Below are 20,631 nucleotides of genomic sequence, written 5' to 3'. Positions count from 1 at the left end.
CACCCACCAATTCCAAGCGACTCGTCTGTGAAGCTTTCCATGGCCTCGTGCGTGAACGCGGAAACACTGCAAGGTGTCCAGGTGGTGGTGGTAGTGGTGGTGGTAGTGCTGCTGCTGCTTCCAGACTGATACTCTGTCTGTATATGTTCGAACGTGGGGGCCAAAGCTGCTACTGTGTTTTGGCCTTTGCTTGTGCGTGTGCGTGTGCAAGCACAGGTGCATGCAGCGCAGGATGAAAGCCCGTGGTAGATGTGTAGCGTAGCTTTACAGAGGAAAAAAGAGGCTTGTTTCTTTCTATTTTAGCAGGTACAGCTTTATGAAAGCATATAGGTATATATATATATATATATAGTAGCAAGGTCTCCCTCCCTCTTTCGGATATTCGCAGTGATACGTCGGGAATTTTCCTTTTATATCGCATGTCGCGCTCGGGAGCAAGAATATCTCTCTACTGGTTTGGCTGAGATGGAGATTGAGGATCGAGGAGAAGGGAGATGGTATAATGGTGGTTGATGGCTTTCCATGTTGGTACGAAGGGCCTTCAACCACGAAATCGGTGCAGTGCAGCAGGCTGGCAGCAGCGCTGTGAGTCTGGCAGGCTCTTCCACATAGTGGCTGTAGGCTGTGTGTGCGGTCTGAGGAGATTCGCATAACGGCACGGGACTGCCGAAGCTATGGAATTGGCCCGTTATGCCATCCGAATCACGTATATATAGTATATAGTTGTATAGTGCAGGGGCCATTGCAAGAGGGGATCAGTGCGGTCGTTGATGGAGTACAATGCACCTCTCTATGCAACGGTTCCTTTCGGAAATGGCAACGTCGCTTGGCTCGGCGAATGATCGCGCCTAAACTTGGCATCGATTCAGAAATTCGCGGGTGGCCCGTCCGTTTGCCGGCTCCGCTCCGCTCCTCGTTGCGCGTTGGGGTCGTTCCACCCCACTCCGATCCGTATAGTCGTCTCCCTTTCAGAATTGTAGCAACGCTCGTCCCGTTTTCGTAAGGTTCGAGAGAGAGAGAAAGAGAGAGAGAGGGGGGGGGGGGTTGGTAGGTGTGGGTGGATACCCGCTGTCAAAGATAAATTAGCAGATGGACGGATACGCCTGCTCACGGTTTTATGATTAACAGGCTGGTCACGGGGGTATTTAAACTTCCTCGTAAATCCGTGCCGTTCATCCACGCAACGTGTGTGCAGTAGAAAATACGATATAGTTGCTATCTCCGCGGACCGTATATCTCGCAACGCCAGATAACCGATGCTCACCCCGTGAAACAATGGACGTTTCATCGAAAGAATACTTTCTTCTTCTTCTCAACTTCTCAGCCACTCTCGCAGCTCGTCTACCGAGTACGTCTCGCTCATCATAAAATTCCTCCGTTATATGAATATAACTCGACCTCTGTGCCATTATTCATCTACAACACAGCACTCTCCCTTAATTACTTCGCGTGAGCAATCTTCCTTATTACTGTGCAACAATGAAATTCCAGACTCGTTCGATTTACGATTTTCCTTTCATCAAACTTTGATCGGCCTCGACTGAAACAATAATGGACTATCTTTGCTGTAAACATCAGCATCGATGCATCGGAATTGATACTTGCCCTTTTTTATATAAAGTTTATAAACGGAGCCTCTTCCTGAAAGTATATTCAGTAATTTCAATTAAACGCGAGTCAGCCAGCGAAGGTTAAGCGGGCGTGAAGAAAGTCGGTGACTCCGCGTGGAACGTCGCGATGGCATTGCGCTCGCGCTGTAATCCTTAATTGGTTCGCGTGATTCATTCGGTCCATTTATCGTAAGTAAACTGCTCTCCTCGGGCAGGCCTTCGACCTTGACGCAGCTATCTAGCATCGGCCGCGTGAGAGAAAAACTAGAAGGGAGAAGGAGCCACCAATGTCGGACGGAGATAAAAGCAAAACGGACAAAGGAAGACGGGACAATAACCAGAAAGAATAAATTACCAACTATGTACTGCGGGGATAAAAACAACATAGACGGAGAATATCGCAAAAAATAGTGAGAGATTAGACCAAGAGAGAGAGAGAGAGAGAGAGAGAGAGAGAGATAGACAGAAATTAGCAATAACAGGAAGAAAGATGCTGCTAAAATGGAGAGAAGAGTAAAAAGAGGGAGTTTACAAATGGACGGATATAGTACAACGAGAAAGTAACTGATAAGTAGATAAAACTTGAAGAGCGAGATGCGCCAAACACAGTAGCTTCCTAGCTCTTTCGCTATGGGGTAACATCAGATATAGTTCAAGTCCTCGCACTGACATAATCTGTTATCCAGACTTGTGTATAGTGTAGGAAGGCTGAGAAATTCAACCCGTGACACACTTGACGCGGTAATCGGCTCCTATTTATCCTTCGAATTACGTAGCGACATTTTTGATGTCATTGAACGATTGGTCTAATGATTAAGCGGAGGATAATTAATATTTCAGATAGGATCTAATAACTTAAATTCGGGACGGTTAGATGGCACCAATAAATTCAATCGGATTGACCTTAATAACTGATTTAGGCATCTGAAATATTCATTAAGAGATTCTTCCTTCACTTTGTTCAAGATGTAGATATACTTGGAAGCTATAAGTCGCTACATAGCAAGTTAATCCGACGAAAATATTTTAATGATTTCAAATGATCGTAATAGCGCTATTAACGAAGCTCAATTTTTTAGCCGTTGAAACTGCCAGCTCCGAAATGTCCCGTAATTCATTTACGAGGATTCGATAGCTCTTCGGCTCGTGTTAATTATGAAAATATTTTTGTATGGACTCCGGTAGCTCGTTTAGCGCAGGAACATGGTGATTTTTGGAAGGGAGAAAAATGGTGTCTAAGAATGAAAATAATGATGATGGGAGGATAGAGGTCATTGCAGGGTGACGGTTCAGGGATGATTGCCTGGATAAAAGAAGGGGCAAAAGGGTGTTGGATGAAAACGGATATTTTTACGAGGAGAGAGAGAGAGAGAGAGAGTTGGAGGGAGACCTTTCACCCCTGTATGGCGTTGCTCGAGGAAGAAACGAAAAAACACGCTTTGATGGAGCGCCAGTCCCGAAGATTACCCACTTTCAAGCGGGCGCACGTCCCTCCGTCCTCGTTATTTCTCGAACGCGAGTCACCTTCGAGCCCAATGGAGACGTCGACTCGTTACACGTGCCCTTCTTGTCACAATCGCCTCCTCTTTCCCCTCCTACTTCTCTCTCTTTCTCTCTCTCTCTCTCTTCCCTCTATAGCTAGCAGAATCAAGCCCTTGTCCTAGAAAAATCAAGCTACGCGGCCAATAGAAAAAATGGCGACGCTCTATCGCCAAACGAACCCCTAGCCTTTCACTGTATTTATCGTGTAAACGAAATTCCTTCATTCTTTTTTATGGAGAGAGGAACGATTTAGCGAAAGGAAACCAATTTACGGCAAGCTCCCGGCTAGATATTGGACATTGGCCGGTATTGGGCTTGAAATAGAAAACACCAATCGCTATTTCGTATAAATATAATGCCAAGCTTTAAACACGGGACTGAGAGAGATTCCAGAAATACGCGAGAGATATTTTTCAAAACTATATACATTTTTAAGGAACAAAGAGGCAATGCTTTATTACTTGCGAGACGTTTGGAAAGTATACGATATACACAACACGTACATATATATATATATATATATGTATGTATAGCTCGATGAAATGCAAAGTTGACCTAGGAGATTCGTAAAATTTAAATGAGAAGGGGTGCGGAAAAAAATAGCACTAAACATTTCGAATAAATCCAGGATGAGATTTATTTGACGTCGATTTTACGCAAGGTGGATTCGGTCTCATCTGGAATTCGGCTGGCTTCGCTGTCGATCGGTGGGAATCCGAATTCGCCTGGTAAATACAGTTGTGATCCCGTCTGAAGTTGCAGAAGGAAGATCCACGACCTCCCGCCACACCGAGCCGCTCCGTTCTGCTTTTTATCTTCTCCTGCCAAGCGAAATCGACGTGTAGCTGGCGCCGCCGATGGGCGAAAAGGGGAGGAATGACTTCCGTGCACGCGCGCATGCTACCAGCCCAGCTATATAGGCTACGGCTGCTAACACACACGACGAGCCGGAAGAGCGGAGGGGATCCAAGATCCGCGAGGAGTTCGCGGAAGGATGAATAATGCGTTTGAAATTCGAAACGCGGAATAAAACGATGTCGCGGACGAGAGGCGCGTCGGCAAAGAGATAAGTTGGATGAGGGATGAAGGATGCTGGTGCAGGATGGAAGGAGCGGGGCTCTCCGGGTGTGCTGCCTTCCTTCCACCTGCCCTTTTCCGCGTGTGGCAGAAGCAAAGGGAGAGGCGGAGAAGGGGAGTAGACGAGAGCATCCAGGAAGGAAGGAAAGATAGAAGAGTGCTAGGCTTCGTTCGATAAAATGGAATATCTAATAAGGGACAAATGCAGTCGGCGGCAGAATGCGAGCGTATAGGTTAGGTTGGCCCCTGCGATACGTTCGCTGGAGCGCGAGAAGGGACTCAACCACCAACGTAGTCTGCGTGCCCCACGGGGAAAAGAGAGCTCGCCTCTTCTCCGATGTACCGACCACCTATAGATCAGACAACGGAGAATCATCCACGCGCATCTCGCATATACACTGTGCGATTTGAATAATGGTCACTGCTATATACGGATAGATCACGCCGTGTCTCGAGTGTGGATATAATAAAGCCTTCGGCCTACACCACCATTCGTATAAAGTATACAAAAAAGCTCGAAATCGAAAAGAAAATAAATTTGACTGTGGTCGAATTTACGGGCGGATTCGACGAAGACGCGAAATTCGCACACCGATGAAATAACGCGAGTGTTAACTGGTCGAGCGTGTTTCGGCTCTTTTGCCAGTTTGGATTCGGAGGTTGTTAGGATGTTATCGCGAATCACTATAAGGATGCTGTCTGGAGAAAGGAAAAAGACATTGCTCGATTGTGCCAGAACTGGCTCCTTAACGAGCCGTCGCCGGATGTGTCTCATGATTCTTTCCTCCTCCTCCTCTACCTCCCCTGCTTCACCATTTATCTTCGGTTAATCCCCGAGCCCACCCCCTAAAAAGGTAGAAACGACGCCGCTCTCTTTTTTATCAGACGATTAGATCGCACCAGCTCGAATCTTCAGCAACCTTATGCGACTGACCCATCTCTGTCCTTACTAAATAAATGTGAGCTTACTCAGATCCCAGATAAAACTGCTGAATTTTCATTGACAATTCTAAACAATGAAATAAATTTGTTCATTCGCATCTTTATTCGCCCTTATTTTGGCTTATATACACCATGGGAGAAAAATTCAAGGAGTTTATTGTTTTTAACCCTCTTGGATTTTCCAAATACAGTTAAAGCTACTGTTAAAAGAGAATACATGTTTTGCTAAATAATTCGTTATTGTAATTTGTTGTAATTAATTCCTTCAATTAATAATAGCATGGCAAAGCCCCTTTGAATTTGCTTTGCATAATACCCAGTACGAAATCTTTCTTGCGGTTGTCGTCTCTCTATACCGCGTCTGGTACGCAGGTTCCCTCAATTTCCGGATTCCTTCCCTTTCAGGAAGTCACGTGACAAAACAAAAGCCTCCCTGGCATCCATTAATTCCCTGTCGTGGGATTACCAAGAATAAACTGATAAGCCTTTCACGAGGGTCGCTGATATCGCATGAATTTCAAATTGAATTTTTCTTCCTTCGGCTGAGCCATAGTGGATTTCAAGTGTATCTTGCAGCCCCTACGACAAACCCATATGATTCGGGTAGAATATTTATTACACGCAACACGATTCGCAAATGAGTATATATCGGTGATGTCTATCCAAAAATATATTTAATCGGTTTTCTGGCCCCGCGAGAGGATGACCCCGATCGATTGGCGCGGTCTGTATCAATAACGATTCGGTTATAGAATCTCCAGAAGAAACAAAAGACAGTAAAACAGCAGTCTACTCAGCGTGAAGAAAACGTAATCCAAGTAGCGGACGGAAAAGTTATTTTGCTTTTTGTTGTGCCTTTTTTCTTCGAGTTTCGTTGAAAGTGGTAAGTGGAGAATCGCCATTGCCTGAGAAAACGCGTTGTTAGCCGAGGAAAAGGGGGAAGACTTCAAAGGTCCTCGAGCGGCGAAAGTAGCAATGTTTTAATTGGAGTGTGCAAACGGCGTGATAAGGTTAGATTAAACGATGCAGGCTTGGCAAGCGGGGAAGAAGTGGCTAGACGACGTTAAGAGAAAAAGGGAAGGGAGGAAGAGTATGGAGTGAAAAAAGAGATATAGTGGAAGAGGAGGGTGTGTGTGTGTATATGGGAGAGGAGGTGCTGTGTGTGTGAGCTTTCTTGAGGCTCTCAAAAGTTTCGTGCAATCGGTTCGTTTGATGCGGATTCGCCGTCCGTCTCCTCCCAGCTGCGGTCAAATCGAAGGATGTCGCGAAGTTCTGACACTCCAGTGAAAGACGGACAGACACACAAGCTCAGGGCACAAGAGAAGCGAGCTCGAGTTGGCTGGGAAAAAAAGGACGAAGAAAAGATTAAAGGGAAAGAAGAGACAGCAGGCGAATCCAAGTAAAACGGAATTAGGAAGCGAACGAGTCGAGGAAAAGCTAAGAGAAGATCCCTACCTGTGACGAGGGGGGGGGGGGGGGGAGGGAAAGGGAGAAATATGCAGGAAGGCAGCAGTTGGAAATACTTGGCAAAACTTGCTGGAACTCGAATGTTTACCGCAGCGACTCGTCTGGATCGTAGGTGGATGGGCATAGCCCCGAAGAACTACTTCCTGTTTGTTAACTGACTGGCCGGAAGTTGCGCAAATACACGCTAATTAAAAAGTAGAAGCCATATGCCTTGGCCAATTACGGCCAATTAAGTGGCATTGGTTAATCGAAATTTCCGCTTCATGGCTTAAGAAATTTGTCTAATAAAGTAATAAACTGTGGAATTTATTTGTATTGCTACCGTACACACACACATATATATACAATATAGCAAAACCAACGCGACGGTTCTATTGAGTTTTGTAAACGTGACAAATATTTGCGTGCTTTCAACACGAAAGATGAAGAGGTCCGGGCAAGCGGAAGATAGTTGGCGTGCGTATGCAACCAGCGGAAGAGAGTGGAAAGAGGTCGAGGTTACTTCGTCGGAATACGAAATAGCCATTCCGTCTCGGCTGACCACCCTCGAATCGGACTTGGCGAACTCGGATTTTCCCCTTCCCGCCTCGCGCGCGCGTTCATTCCGATCCAACGTTTCGTACGTACTTTGTGTGTGTCCACAGCACCCCCACCCCCTCCCCTGGTTAGCGCTGATTTCCTTCGAAGCCACTTAAGAGAGCCTTGACTGACTGCGGGTCAACACGCGAGCCGATCTCATATTAAATTACATTGATATAGTCTGGCTTATCCCCTGCGATGCTTATCCGGAATATCGTTTCCCTATCTATGGCGCAATCTTATCGAGAAAAATAATGACTGCTTTGGAGAGTCACAATGCTGATTGTAAAGGGTGGAATGGCGTTCTCGCGTTACGTGACCCCCCCAAGACAAACGCAGCGAGAATTTCAAGTAAAGTTAAACGGCAGGACTTCTTAACAAACGGTCGCTGATTGTCGGGCACAAATCACCAGTCGGCAAACTCTACGGGGATATCAGTGTGATGCTCGTTCTTCGTACTCGTGTACGTAGTCTGTGTGTGTGTGTGCTCGTGTGTATTCGATGGACCTGGCAGGCAGGAGAGAAGCTCGCCGGATACGATGGTGTTGGTATCCCAGAGGTAGGCGAGGGTGGATGAGGATGCGTCTTGCGTGAGTTAGGGTTGACCGAGCTGAATAATGCATGTTTCGGGCTGCCTCTGGCCTGCTCTCTATATTCTCGGCACCCCCGCGCGCAATCGCATCAACTCGCATGCACATCAACTCGGAAACCTAACCTATACACTCTGACTCCATGCACGCGTTCTTGTCTCTTTGCTCGGCTCGATTATTCCTCGCGCAGGCTGCTTACTCGATAATTTCGCATGTACTCGTTCGTCGCGACCTGCTGCAATAAGAGCTAGGACCGTTGAGAGTTTATGTGTGCCGCCGCTCTCTCATTCCGATCAATTTTTCACCGCTATCTGCTCCCTTTATTTTTCTTTATCCTTTCCTCGCAGACATTGCGAAAAGCTTTCGTTATAAACAAACCTCACCCTGCTCCCTTTTTAGACCTTCGAATTATTGCCTCTGCTGTTTTATAGTATCTGCTAGTAGTAGTAGTAGTATGTAGTACACCACTCACCTGAAACAAAAACAAAAGTAGGATTAGTTAAAAGGTTAGGGACAAAGTGGCGCTGGCGCCAGATATTTTTGGTGGTTCGCGCCGGTCCAATGTGGAATTCGATCGTCGCGTGTCACAAAGTTCACGGAATGCGTGGAATTCTTTTAAGTAGCAGCCTCGTTACGTCTAGCTTAAAATTCCACTTTTAACCAAGATTAGAGCCACTGGTATCCAGTTAGCCCTTGTTCTTGATTTCATTCTCGTGATACGTGATACCCCCGATCGATCTACGACTTAACCGAAATTCGTTGATTAATCAGGCAAATAAAGCCTTGGCCGCGCGACGGGGAATAGCATTCGCTGATTAAAAGTGTCAGTTTAGTATTTTCAGCTCTGGGAATGTTAGAAAGAAAGAGTGCATTGATTTCTTACTGCATAAAATTACCATTCGTAATTATGCTAATGGCTGCGCGGCGTTAAAAGTTATTTCGGTCTCATGCTGTCTCGGATGTTTATAGGTTTCTTGTTGTCCCGATTTTATTACTGACAAGAGATGAAGAGGACCCTGAGGAACCAGCTCGACCACGATGACGCAGATGTTTTGATTCGTCATGACAAGCGATCCTGCATCCGTGCTGGCCTCTAGCTCGAGAAAGAGGCGAGAAATCGTTTAGTAAAAAAAAAAAAGGGAGGATCCGATCGACTAGCAGCTCCACACACCTGAGAAACTTGTCGCGTTACTCGTCTAGGTGGTCCAAGACGCATCAATTTCCCGACCACTCCCACTTTTAGCCATAAACAAGCATAAAGGAATAATCGTCGACTAATCGTTCGTAACTTGACCAGTTCCTACTTCCAATTGGACGACTGATTGCTCTCCCTATCCACGAGTTTCATTCTTCACGGAGGAAGCGAAGCGTGTAATTATCGTTAGGCCTCTCTAATATGGCTGATGACGAAGAAGATAGAAGTCAGTAGGAGCCACGAGGCAGCAAGGGGGAGGGGGAGGGGGGGGGGGTGAGAGAATTTCAAAGTCTGTAAATAATAGTGGTATAAATTGGGCCGAGGAAAATGGTGGAAAAAGCTGCGTTCTCGTGGAGAAGGGGAATTGCCGAGGGGCGGAGGAGGATTCCTGCCCACGTAGCTCGCGGTTCTTTGAGAGTAAAATCCCATTATTAATGTTCGTAAGCGGCGATAATTGCTAGGACGGTATCTCGTTCGTGTTATACGATGTTACGCAATGCCCATAATACCTTCCGTGTTAATTATCGGTAACGACCGCAATTTCTCACAGAAAAGTCGTCGTCGTCCCGAGGGTTTCGCCTTCCCGATCCGGTTTAACTTTAATGCCAACCAATAAATATTGCTCTCCTTTAAAAAACGCTTTATTAATATTTAACCCATAGTGCATCGCATCGACTCGCATCGCGCGCGACCCTCGCACACACAGACACATTTATATTCTATATATATATTATATATATATAGTATACACGATTCGGGATTTGATGGAGGTGATTGTCGCGATCCGTTCGCGTGGCATTCGTTATTCTGCCATTCCGTTAATGCATCGCAAACAAAATGGCTGACCTGGCTAGCAATACAAATTATTAATTCGCAATGTAAATCCAGTCGAATCACTCTAAATGTACACACCTTTCAAAATAAATTACGGTCGCGCGCGTTAACAATTTGTGGATCGATTTTATTTGCGATCCTTGGGGATGCATGGCTTACCGTACGGATGACTGTACTGTTGCGTTTTAGAGTCTGCAGGGGGATATATGAATTCTAGTCCCTGGCCCGTAAATGTGTACATAAACTCTGAAAGGGAGGCTTCGACTCCGGTCGTGTATATTTTAGCGTCTGTGAATAATCAGCAATCAGCAGTAGCTGCGGCAATGGCGACGGTAACAAATTGCACGTGTACACAGAAACTAGGCATGCAAATTCGAGAAGCGAGTCTCGACCTTACCCAAATCCTACCTCCAAACAGGCTAGCCTATCCCTTTTGGAGTAACGAGTCGTGAAACCGCGTCACAGGATCGACGTATCGTCGATTTCTCCTCTAGATCCCTCCTCGCAAAACCAGGAGCTTCGCGCGGTGCAGTTCTCAATTTTTCAACTTCCTCCCTAAACATTCCTTCCATTCACGGTTGCTCCAGTATCCTCTACTATATATATATACATATAGTATATGTCGTTTCCGGTGCAAAAACCGATATGCGTTTGATAGCGAAGCGTTGGAAATTTCCGCAAGTTTCCTTTCGTTTGTTCCTGACGTCTGGCTTAAAGCTCGATTCGAACTGCAGCAGGAAACGCAAGCTCTCTGACACACAAACCCGTAACGCAAATACGCGAACGGAGGTTCTAATTCGCAGATCCGATAAATCGTCGAAGCGTATTTTCGGTGAGCCTCGAAGTGACGAGGTGGTTAAGGACACGAAAATGAGAGGAGAGTGCGAGTTCAAAGGACTTCGGTAACGAGCAGCGCAAATGTTTGGATCCGCCTTATTGACTTCCATGATCATCACGGCATCATCCAACACGATGACTTACGTTATTTCCTACATCTCCCTTGCAGGAAAAACGGGCCGGATTAATTCGGAGTACTAAATATTCACTCCCCCTCCCCCCTCGAGCCGAGTGATAAATGATCCTCGATGAATATTAATAAACGGACATAAGAATGCTTTAAATATTCCTATGATAGTATCAACAATGGAAGTCAATTCCGATTACGCGTAATGAGAAACACAAAATTAACTTGGAGGAGAGAGATAAGCTGCTTTTTTCTATGAGACCTGACGTGCTAATTGAAAAGATGATTGTTGGAATGACTCGGTGATTCTGGTCATCCGATACAGAAACCAGTTCTGCCTATCTGCAGTGTGAGTTTTACAGGCTGTTATTATGGTTGTTCGTAGTTTGAGAAGAGCGAGAGTATACATAGGTGGCGAGGATAAAGGGAGGATGAAAGTGATTATTACGATGATGCAAAGAGTGTGAAATATGAAAAGAGAGTTGAGACTGGCTGCACCCTCGTCCTTTTGGATCACGTGGATGTAAATGAGTCTAACGTACAGTCGAGCATAACGATCTGAACGGACTGATCAGGCGAAGATCGTTTCTCATGCTGGTGCATGGCTTCACAGCCCAGGTAGATAATTGACAGATTCGTGCACGGGCTCGATCCTTGGCAATAATTGGTGATCCTATCGAGATCCAGCTCTATGCTTCGCTCTCTTCGTCCGTCGTCCTCTTTATTGCACCGTCCTGCTTCTTTAAGAGCTGTGACAACAAACGAAATATAGGGATCTCTCTCGAAGAACGATGGTTCTCGTGGGCGCTGATAAGTTCCCAATCTGATGCTCAGAGCGAGCCAAAGAACAGCCTAACAAATCATATCCATTTGTGTTTAATTTACAGCACATACTATATCTGTGTGAGCATCAATATAATCCTGCAAACAATTCGTAGTCAAAATAGTCCATCTCTTCTTATTCATCCTTGCGGGTATACTATAATATTGTGTGTGTGTGTTTTTTTATTGGAAAACTTATGCTATGTCGGAGAGGGAAGGGAAGGGGAGGAGAGGAAAAAAGATAGAAATATGAGACGCGACGCTAATAAAAGATTTCAGTTCTTTAGGAGACAGAAATTACTCGAGTCGCGAATCCCCTGCCAAAGATTGGGTTGAAAGTTTCTTGGAATTATTTTGTAACTTCAAATATCCTCATAAAAGATACCTAGAGATAACCTCCGGCTGTACTTGCTGGAAGTTTCTTAACGCACTGTCGTCCGCTGCTGGGTAATCAAGAAGGACTGCTATTCGCACGATGCATTCCTATCAACGGTTTTACGGCCCTGTGAGAGTGAAGCTACTAGTAGAGCCGCTATAACGCCAACTTTTGATACACTGCTTGTGAGACCAGCGACATTAAACTTCCCAGTCGTCGCTTCTTAAGCGGAGATTGCTGAAATCTGTGTCGCTTTTTCCGCAAAAGTCATTTTCCACCCCCATTTTTCATCGTCCTATACAGCCTTCTGATAAATAGGAACGTTGAGCTTTGCTCAAGCTTGCAAGGGAATTCCAATGGAATCGAGAAACGTTAAATAAAATTAGGACGATCGTAAAACACCTTCGCCATTTGCGAATGAGATTTCGATGATCGTAAAAAAACTTTTGCCAATCGTAAATAAAACTTTTCTATGGCAACATAAAATTCGAGAGTTTCTTGAATTATTTAGAAGTTCGTATTTCAATATCTTCATATTCGTTGAATTTGAAAATCTCCCTATGTATGGTATGTATAGTATATCCGCGGAGGGTGCTCGCGCTCGACTTTACGCCAAATACATTGAATTTCGAGTTTTGATAATGAGTTTCGACAAATTGAATTTCTTTTGGATCTTTTTACATATGGCGTACGTTGGTGGAAAATTCTTTTATATAAAAAGGGAGAAATATATGCAGGGTGTCCCTTCTAGCTTCAGCAGATTCAGCATAATCTTAAAAATCTCGCTAACGATAGGAAAAAGAGTCAAAGGAAGCAAGTATTTTGCTCAAAATGCATATTGATCTAATAACAATGATTTCCTTCGCAGGATAGAATTTTTCAAGTGTTTAAGCTTATTAATATTTTTTTAAATTAACCGTCAATTTTTTCTTACATATTATAATAGTTTATCTTATTAAGAAAAGTCACCCAAAGTCCTCTTTGCATATTGCCAATTCATCAAGTTGTTTAAGAGATGTATCGATTTGAAATTGCATACAGAGTTGTGGGTTTGACTGAAGTAGTGTGCGTGGCCGCCACGCTTACACCCGCATAGTAATAACTTATCTATGTATACATATACGTACACTTTCAAATCGAATTATCTCATAAACGACTGGATTAAAAGAAAAACTGAAAAGAAGGTTTGGTAGAGCTCTTGATGCAAGCTACAAGAATATGCAAAAAGAATTATCGACGATCTTGAAAAAGAAAAATAAAAACAAAAGCATTGCTATATTATATTATTGTGCATTTTGAGCAACATTATGGTTTCCTTCAACTGTTCTTCGTGTATCGTACGAAATAGAGCTAGGGTCTTAATAGAATCAAGCTAGATGAAACACGCACATCCGTATACTATGAAATCCACGTTTAACCCGCCAATAGGCGCGTGCTTTTTTTTTACGTAGATAGGCGCGTGGGGTGCCACGGACACCCCATTTGTTTTTCGTTATTAGACGTAAAATATTTACAAATACAGATTTATTTTTCAATAAATATCATCTATGCGAAGTTCCCTTTGGTATACAATAGCAATTGCATTTCTTTACATTATTTGTATTAATTAAACGCTAATATTTTTAAGTGACTGCACAAATTTTTCGCTACGTTACCAATAGATTTCTATTCTTGGGGTGTTCTGAACACCCCGCGCGCCCATTGCCGGGTTAAGTACGATTACGTCGCGGTAAAAGTTTACTCATTACGTCATTGGTCTCCATATTGGCGTTATACGCCATTTCGACGAAAACAATTTGCATCGGTCTACCATCGTAGTAACGGCCGTTTCTTTCGTGCCGTTTTCCCCTGGTCACATGCCTAGAATGGCGAGCGTGTACACAATTCTGCTCGAACCATTATTTCCCAGGGTGGTGCGCGTCAAGACACGTGTGTACAGAATTTTTACGATGCAAATCGACCGCTTTCCGCTCACGAAGTTCCGTCAGCTTAACCTAACGTAATCCGATGCAACCTAAACTCGTCCGACCAAATGAATCGACCGATAGCGATAGCCAATGAACTTTAGTTAAATACTTGATGGATCGATATCATTTTTATTACACGCGTTCGTACGGAAGCCATTTTTGCACGTTATTATACTTTTATCCGAGTAAAAATATGTCTGGCAGTAATGGACATTGGAACATTTATATCTCTTCAAAGTCCATTATTGCGACTAATTAAGAGCGGACTAAAGTAAAAGAGTAATTAATCGTGTAAAAGGCGATGAGAGAAATTGGAAATTATGATAAGGATTAGCTGAAATTCTGTCTGCGTCTACTGTATTTATCAGGCACCACCCCCCCCCCCTCTCCCCCTTCCTCTTTAGGGATCTTTGTCCAGGAAGAGGTGCGGGATCCCGATCAGTCTGTTTCACCATTATTTCAGTCATTTTCTTCGAGGACTGGAAAGTTGAGCTTTTCGACAGTGTCCTTCTGCAGCAGCTGCCTGGACTCTCACGAGATGGAAGATGAAGACGGAGACGCGGCGGCCGACACCAAATTCAGATAACGATAAAACGATTCACTCGGCAGATCGGCTTAGCCGAAGAACCCATCCTACGGAGAAAGGGCTAATCCTCTCGAATTTGCTTGCCTCGGCATTAATTTCAATTAGCGATTCCTTCCCGATTAAAGTTCTTGCGTGCTTTTATATTCACCGATGAATACACGAAGGAAATGTTAAATGTATATAGGTTTATACATACACACAGATATTTTACGCAAGTCGTAGTATTTTATTTATGGCATTTTTCAAGTTGCTTTACCTCTTTGGAGATTTTTTTCTACGAGTACCATCCATCTAATTACCGAAGCCGCCAACTCTTTGGGGCAGTCATCCGCGAGTTGGTGGTTGAAAGAAAACTGGAGGCAGGGCAGGGTGTAGTATGGTTGGGGGTGGGGAGGGCAGTTTCCATCCTTTCAGACTCGTCCTGTCTCTCTCATTAAGCGAAACTTTCGCATTCCTGGAGAGTGCAGTCTGGTGCAGCGACTACATCGTATTTATTTCAGCTTCTAATGAGTTTGCCACACGCCGTAGCGCACGCATACCCGCATGCTGCGCGTTTGCACATAGTCTGGCTGCCTGTTTGCTAGCTCAAGAGGCTTGGGGTTGGGAGAGAGAGAGAGAGAGAGAAAAAAAGAAGGGAGGGGGTACTTTCGCCACATGGAAGGATTCGTTGCGTTGCCTTTTCGCTTCCCTCCATCCCTCCCAACCTACCTCTTTTTCGCTTCTGTTTCTCTTTCCAGTCTCGTTGCGAGTTAAGGGGTCGTTGAAACTCTCCTCCTCCTCCTCCTCCTCCTCCTCCTCCTCCTCCTCCCTCTCCTTTACCCCTCCCCCTCTTTTCCCTGATCCTCATCCGTACCGCTCCTCTCGCTCGCGCTCTCCCTTTCGTCTTATACGAATTTCACTGCTAAACGTAAGAAAAAACAGGCCCGTTAAAATGTTCCGCCATGCACAATTTATCATGGCTCCGAATAGCAAACGCGGTATGCCCGTCTCAAAGTCGGTAAAGGAGCGCGAGGCTGGTGACGATTTACTCGCAGCAAATTCGTTTTCAAAAGCTCCGATTGCGAGAAGCCTCTGTTATCCGAATCGTTGCCCAAAAGACTCCGCTTTGACTGCACTACTTCCCTTGCCAATGCTCTTTTTCCGCTAAAATCGCAAGTTTCAACCCTGTAAATGCTTTAATGACGCCGTCAGTAACGCATAATTCGTCTTTTTAATGAACGTAAATAATCCGCTTTTAAAAATCCGTCAACTTTATTTGCCGATAAACGTTGTTTTGATGTAAAACGAATTTGATGATTTTTCGTCAACTTTCTCAATTAAAAATTATAAATTGATTAAGCTCATCCAAGAGGAAGTTCCTAGTTCGGGATTATTTTGGACACTCACGGAGTGTTCACTTATTCTCGTTGTAGGGATTTCGAGGTCCGGCCCCTGTTAACCATTAATCAGCTTACCTTTAAGGGCTTAAACCCGCTTTCGCAGGGTGACGTTTATCACGCAACCTTGACTTTCCTCAGCCGACATAGTGGCCATACCTAAGTGCCAGTTTTCGCAAGCCGCATCCTAAACTTCCGTTCGCACGCTTCGTCCACTATATAGCTTCCATTGAGCTCTCTCCTGCAGCACGCAAAGTTAGTCGCCAGATTCAACAATCACTTATTTTTCACCAACATAGCGAAACAGTACCTAAATTTATCCGATCCCCCACGAATTGAATCAAAGCCGTAATCGCCGGAAATAAATATTACTAAATATTACATCGATACTGATTGCTTATTGTTATTCGCCCGTATGAATTTAAACACTAAAATCACAATTACTAAACAATTATTTACAATTTATGCAATCATTTCACAGTGCGCGTTTAATGAAAAGATAATGGAATTTTTGCAATTGTGACCATGGCAATGTCTATTAATTTGAGCTAATTATAATTGTTGACAAGAGAAAATCAAAGATTAATGGTACATTAATGAGAGTTTTCGAAACATGGCGATGAATTTCGAGTCGAATCGCGTAAGCTGCTGCTTTTTAATGTATGTGTTACGGCATGATTTATAGGGTGTTGTTCACGAGCAAATCAGAGCCGAAGCATTAAGACTAGGATTGACTGAGTGCTGGATAGGAGGAGAAGGGAGGGGTGAGAGAGGTTGCGCGTTAATGTTTACCCACGCGCGTTCGTTATCGCACGCTAATTGAGCTCTTGACGCGACGCAGCCGACGTCGGCGGTCGGGCCCTCGCGGAACGCAGGAATCGCGTCAAATTCGCAGGGCTGCTGCTCATTTGCTTTGGCCTCTTGTCTCCCTCGCCTCGCCTCGCCTTGCTTTGCCTCGCCTTGTCTCGCATCGCGGACTCACATTTAATTACAGCCGTCGAAGAAGCAAATTTATTTCACCGCCAAAATAAGCGCCTGTCTAACTAGCTGCGTTCGGGAAATGAATCCAAACCTTATACGGAACTTATTAATATCGTAACGTGATAAAAAAGGTTAAATAGATGAGAAAATAAAAGTACACGCTTGAAATATACATATAGCTATTAGAATAAAGTTTTCATCTCTGCGTAAAAATAAAAAAGAAGAGAGGAGTAATGAAACAGGAAAAGAGGTTTGGCGCTTTTGCATGCGAAAATCAAAACTAGATTGAGGAAAGGAGGATAGGAGAAATATAATGAGGAGAAGCATGAAACGGAAATAGAAGAAGGGACTCCGGATGCTGGCTTTGCTTCGTGGCGAATCACTTCACGACTTCTGCTCGAGTACCGTGGGCGTGTAGTGACCGGAAGTTCGGAGAGAGGTAACGGGCTCCTCCAGGAGCCATTCCGATGATGGATTGTCGCTGTCGCGAAACTTCAGCATGGCACACACACACAAACACGCACACACACTCACTCGTATGCATGTATATGTCCTGTAGGAACGACGCGACGAGTAGGTGTATGCTCTTTGAAGTCTCGTTGCTTGGACTCTCCTATATAGAAAACGCGAAAGCACTACAGTTTTTCCGGAGTAATGATTAAGGGTCGTGCGGGAAAGACAGCAGATGGTCGTCTGGTATAAATCTCGATGGTGTCTAAACAGAACTCGAGTTGCGATTACTTGGGAAAATCTTGAAATCTGGAATACGAGATGTTGAATGGAATTCCGAGTCATCAGTTCTGAACGATATCCATAGTCCGTAGGGGTTTTGACAATGTAGCGACTGTAGCGACGAGGGATTAGATCGTACGTGTTTCACTAATACGAACACAGATATATGGTTTATCGAGTGCATTGGGCCTACAACCAAAGGTCGTCGATATATTATATATAGTTGTGGTATAGGTATAGACTGGTAACGGGTCAAAATGGGCCTTGATTGAGGATAATCCAGCGCGATGTTCGAGCTGCAGTGCATCATCAGTTGCAATTGAGTGGAGGATGGAGGATGTAGAATGTGTTAAGATGAAGTGTGTAGGCGGCTTCGGGTTGGATTGCCCGAGGAAGTCTCTCGCGATAGGTGAGTGCGTACGAATCATATCAGAAAATGATGATGCAAGCGAGAGGCTCGTGATGAAAAATGGCGGGTTCGAGTGAAGTCACCGGAATGAAATGCATGGATTGGTTTAGCCCGGGGCGCGTTGTGCCTGGCATAGACAGCGAGTGATGGATTACCGTCCAGCATAGAAGTTTCGCCTGCTTTCCCGCTACAGACAGGCTTACCTCTGCTCAGCCGTTTCCCAACAATTCATTTCCTCCGCCGATACATAGGTATACCCCGTTCCTCCTCTATATTACTCCTCCTCGCGATCCCATGCAGCACACATGCACACAAGCTTCTTCATACCTCTGCAGGAAACACGTGTTCCTATTATCCTATCGATTTTTCATGCTTTCCAATACGTATTACTCCTTGGCCTTATATACAAAGTTGCGAGACTCATCGCTCGCCACGATTACTCATCAACCCTTTCTTTCATCGCGTTTCCTCGGTTTATTTCGCAATTTCTTGTAATTCCTACATTGTTATCTGTCAAGAGAATCGTTTGGTCGGATAATTCAAAGCAGTTGGAGCATCCCCTTGTCGAGCGAACCGCAAATTGGCTCCCCAAAGTCTAATTACGTGAGAAATTAACGATTTCCGTGGAACAAGAGGAGCAGCTAGCAGCCAGCTAGCAGCAGCAGCAGCAGCAGGAAGAGAAACAGTATAGGGAGAACAATACTCTCGCCAGGCGGTTCATAGGACGAGTCGAGGAGATGCGTTCGACACGGTCGCGATTGCGAAGGGTGTTACGCAGCCCACAGGTATTTATGTTTTCCCAACAATAACTCTCGGATACCCGCGTTGAATATAAACCACGGATTTACGCCGGCAAAAAGCTAGCGAATTGAAACCAGTTACGTAAAATATCATTCTTCGGGGATTGCATCCTCTGGAAATATACTATATACATATATATATACTATATAAAACTTTATCTTGCGAATGTCAGCTGAATTGAAAAGAAAAAGAATAAGTGTAGTATCGATCGACCCCCTGTATTATATCGTTAAATTAAGGCAACTCGATCCGGTTTGTCGTTATATTATCTTTTTCTTTCATGGTCTCTCTTCTCTTATTTTTAGTGTGATTCTATCAGATGAAAATAGCCGGAGGTCGTGGGGAGAAGACTCGGAAAATATTGGAGGTCCATTTTGGGGAGAACGCTCGTTTCCCATGGTCTTTATGAATGTTATATGGCAAATTCCTGGCGTTCGGGAGATAACTCGGACGAATTCTAGCATACACGAGTAAGAATCGTTTGTAGTCGGACCTTATTTAGCACCTAGCCGGAACGATCCACGAGCCGCTCGTAAATTTAACAAACTCTACTCGCAGATGTTCATTTTGACGTGCTCGACTAAACGTGACATCGTGCCAACATTTCCTTCCCTTTTTCCTGACACACTAAAATTTCCTTGCTGTCGGAATACGAAGTGGCTCCCGACTGTTCTACAAACTTCCACCGGGACTATTGGATGTCTTCCCTATCCTTCAAATTGACGTTTACTTTTCATTGTTCTACTTCCCCTAATCTTCTACGACGTATTTCCTATTATTATTATCATCAATATCCACACACGAGTCATGACTTTTCGCAAGATTCTTTATTTTTACTACATCGAGCCAAAAGAAGAAGATAAGTAGACATTTCTCGTTTGTTTCATGCACAGGCGAAAACTTTTCAATGACGTTACGGACGTTGCTAAGCTGGCTCTCCACTGGCCGGTTTTGATCGTTCGTCCTGAAAAATAGCGTAATCTCCTATAGGCGGTACTGGCTATTTCAATCGAGGTGAGCGTCTCGGACGCTTGAAGACCACTTTGACGTTATCTCGATCGAACGCGTCGGGGTTATTTCGTGAAAGCCGCTTTGAAGGCGCCTCGAATAAATGATGACGCCGGAGCTGGATTGGTGGGTGGTTGGCCGTAGGAGGTGGCGGGTGGCCTCAGGAAGATATCACTTGACGCTCCTTTATAGAGGATCGCCGAGACTCTGGGGATCTATCCTGCGGTTGGCTCGTCCACAGGAAGAAAGGAAACGCTTATCTGCCACCGTCCGCCCCGGACCGAACGGGTTTCGCGCGAGAAAACTAGATGAGACCCGTTCTCCTTGCGGAAACCTTCCTACTCCAACGCTCTAAGAAATCGATCTCGACCCTTTCCAAAATCCTATCCCTATTCCCTGCAACAAAGCTGCGAATAACATCAAAAAAAAAAAATGGCCCACTATTAGTATAAACACCTAGAAAAAATCTTATGACGTCCGGCTTAATTCGACCTTGATCCACCCAAGTTTATAGGTTTTTAATTTCTTATTGCAACGTTATTTACGCGGGATGTTCATGCAGCCTAGCAGAAGCGATCGTTAATTCATTAATTAAGGCACACAGGTGCGGATCGAGTATAAGTTTTTTTGTCAAAAGTCAGCCGGGCAAGAATAATCCCTGAGAGGGACTCCATGCGAATCCTATTAGGAAAGGCGCCATATGTTGGTCAATTAGCAATTTTATAGCGAACCTCCGGTTCGGTCCTGCATCTATACACGATTGTTCATGACAT

General features: G+C 44.6%; 1 protein-coding gene across 1 annotated transcript in view; it reads right to left on the bottom strand.

Moving 5' to 3' along the window:
• Positions 1-20,631, bottom strand: part of Ten-m (teneurin transmembrane protein Ten-m) — a 388,572-nt gene that overhangs the window by 170,966 nt on the left and 196,975 nt on the right. The window lies entirely within an intron of this gene.

This window comes from Prorops nasuta, unplaced genomic scaffold, assembly GCF_024137725.1.
Source record: "Prorops nasuta isolate Cenicafe-Biocafe unplaced genomic scaffold, Cenicafe_Pnas_1.2 PNAS00015, whole genome shotgun sequence".
In the NCBI taxonomy this organism is placed as follows: Eukaryota; Metazoa; Arthropoda; class Insecta; order Hymenoptera; family Bethylidae; genus Prorops; species Prorops nasuta.
Note: the sequence above shows the minus strand (reverse complement) of the source record. Positions and strands in the feature narration are given on the sequence as shown.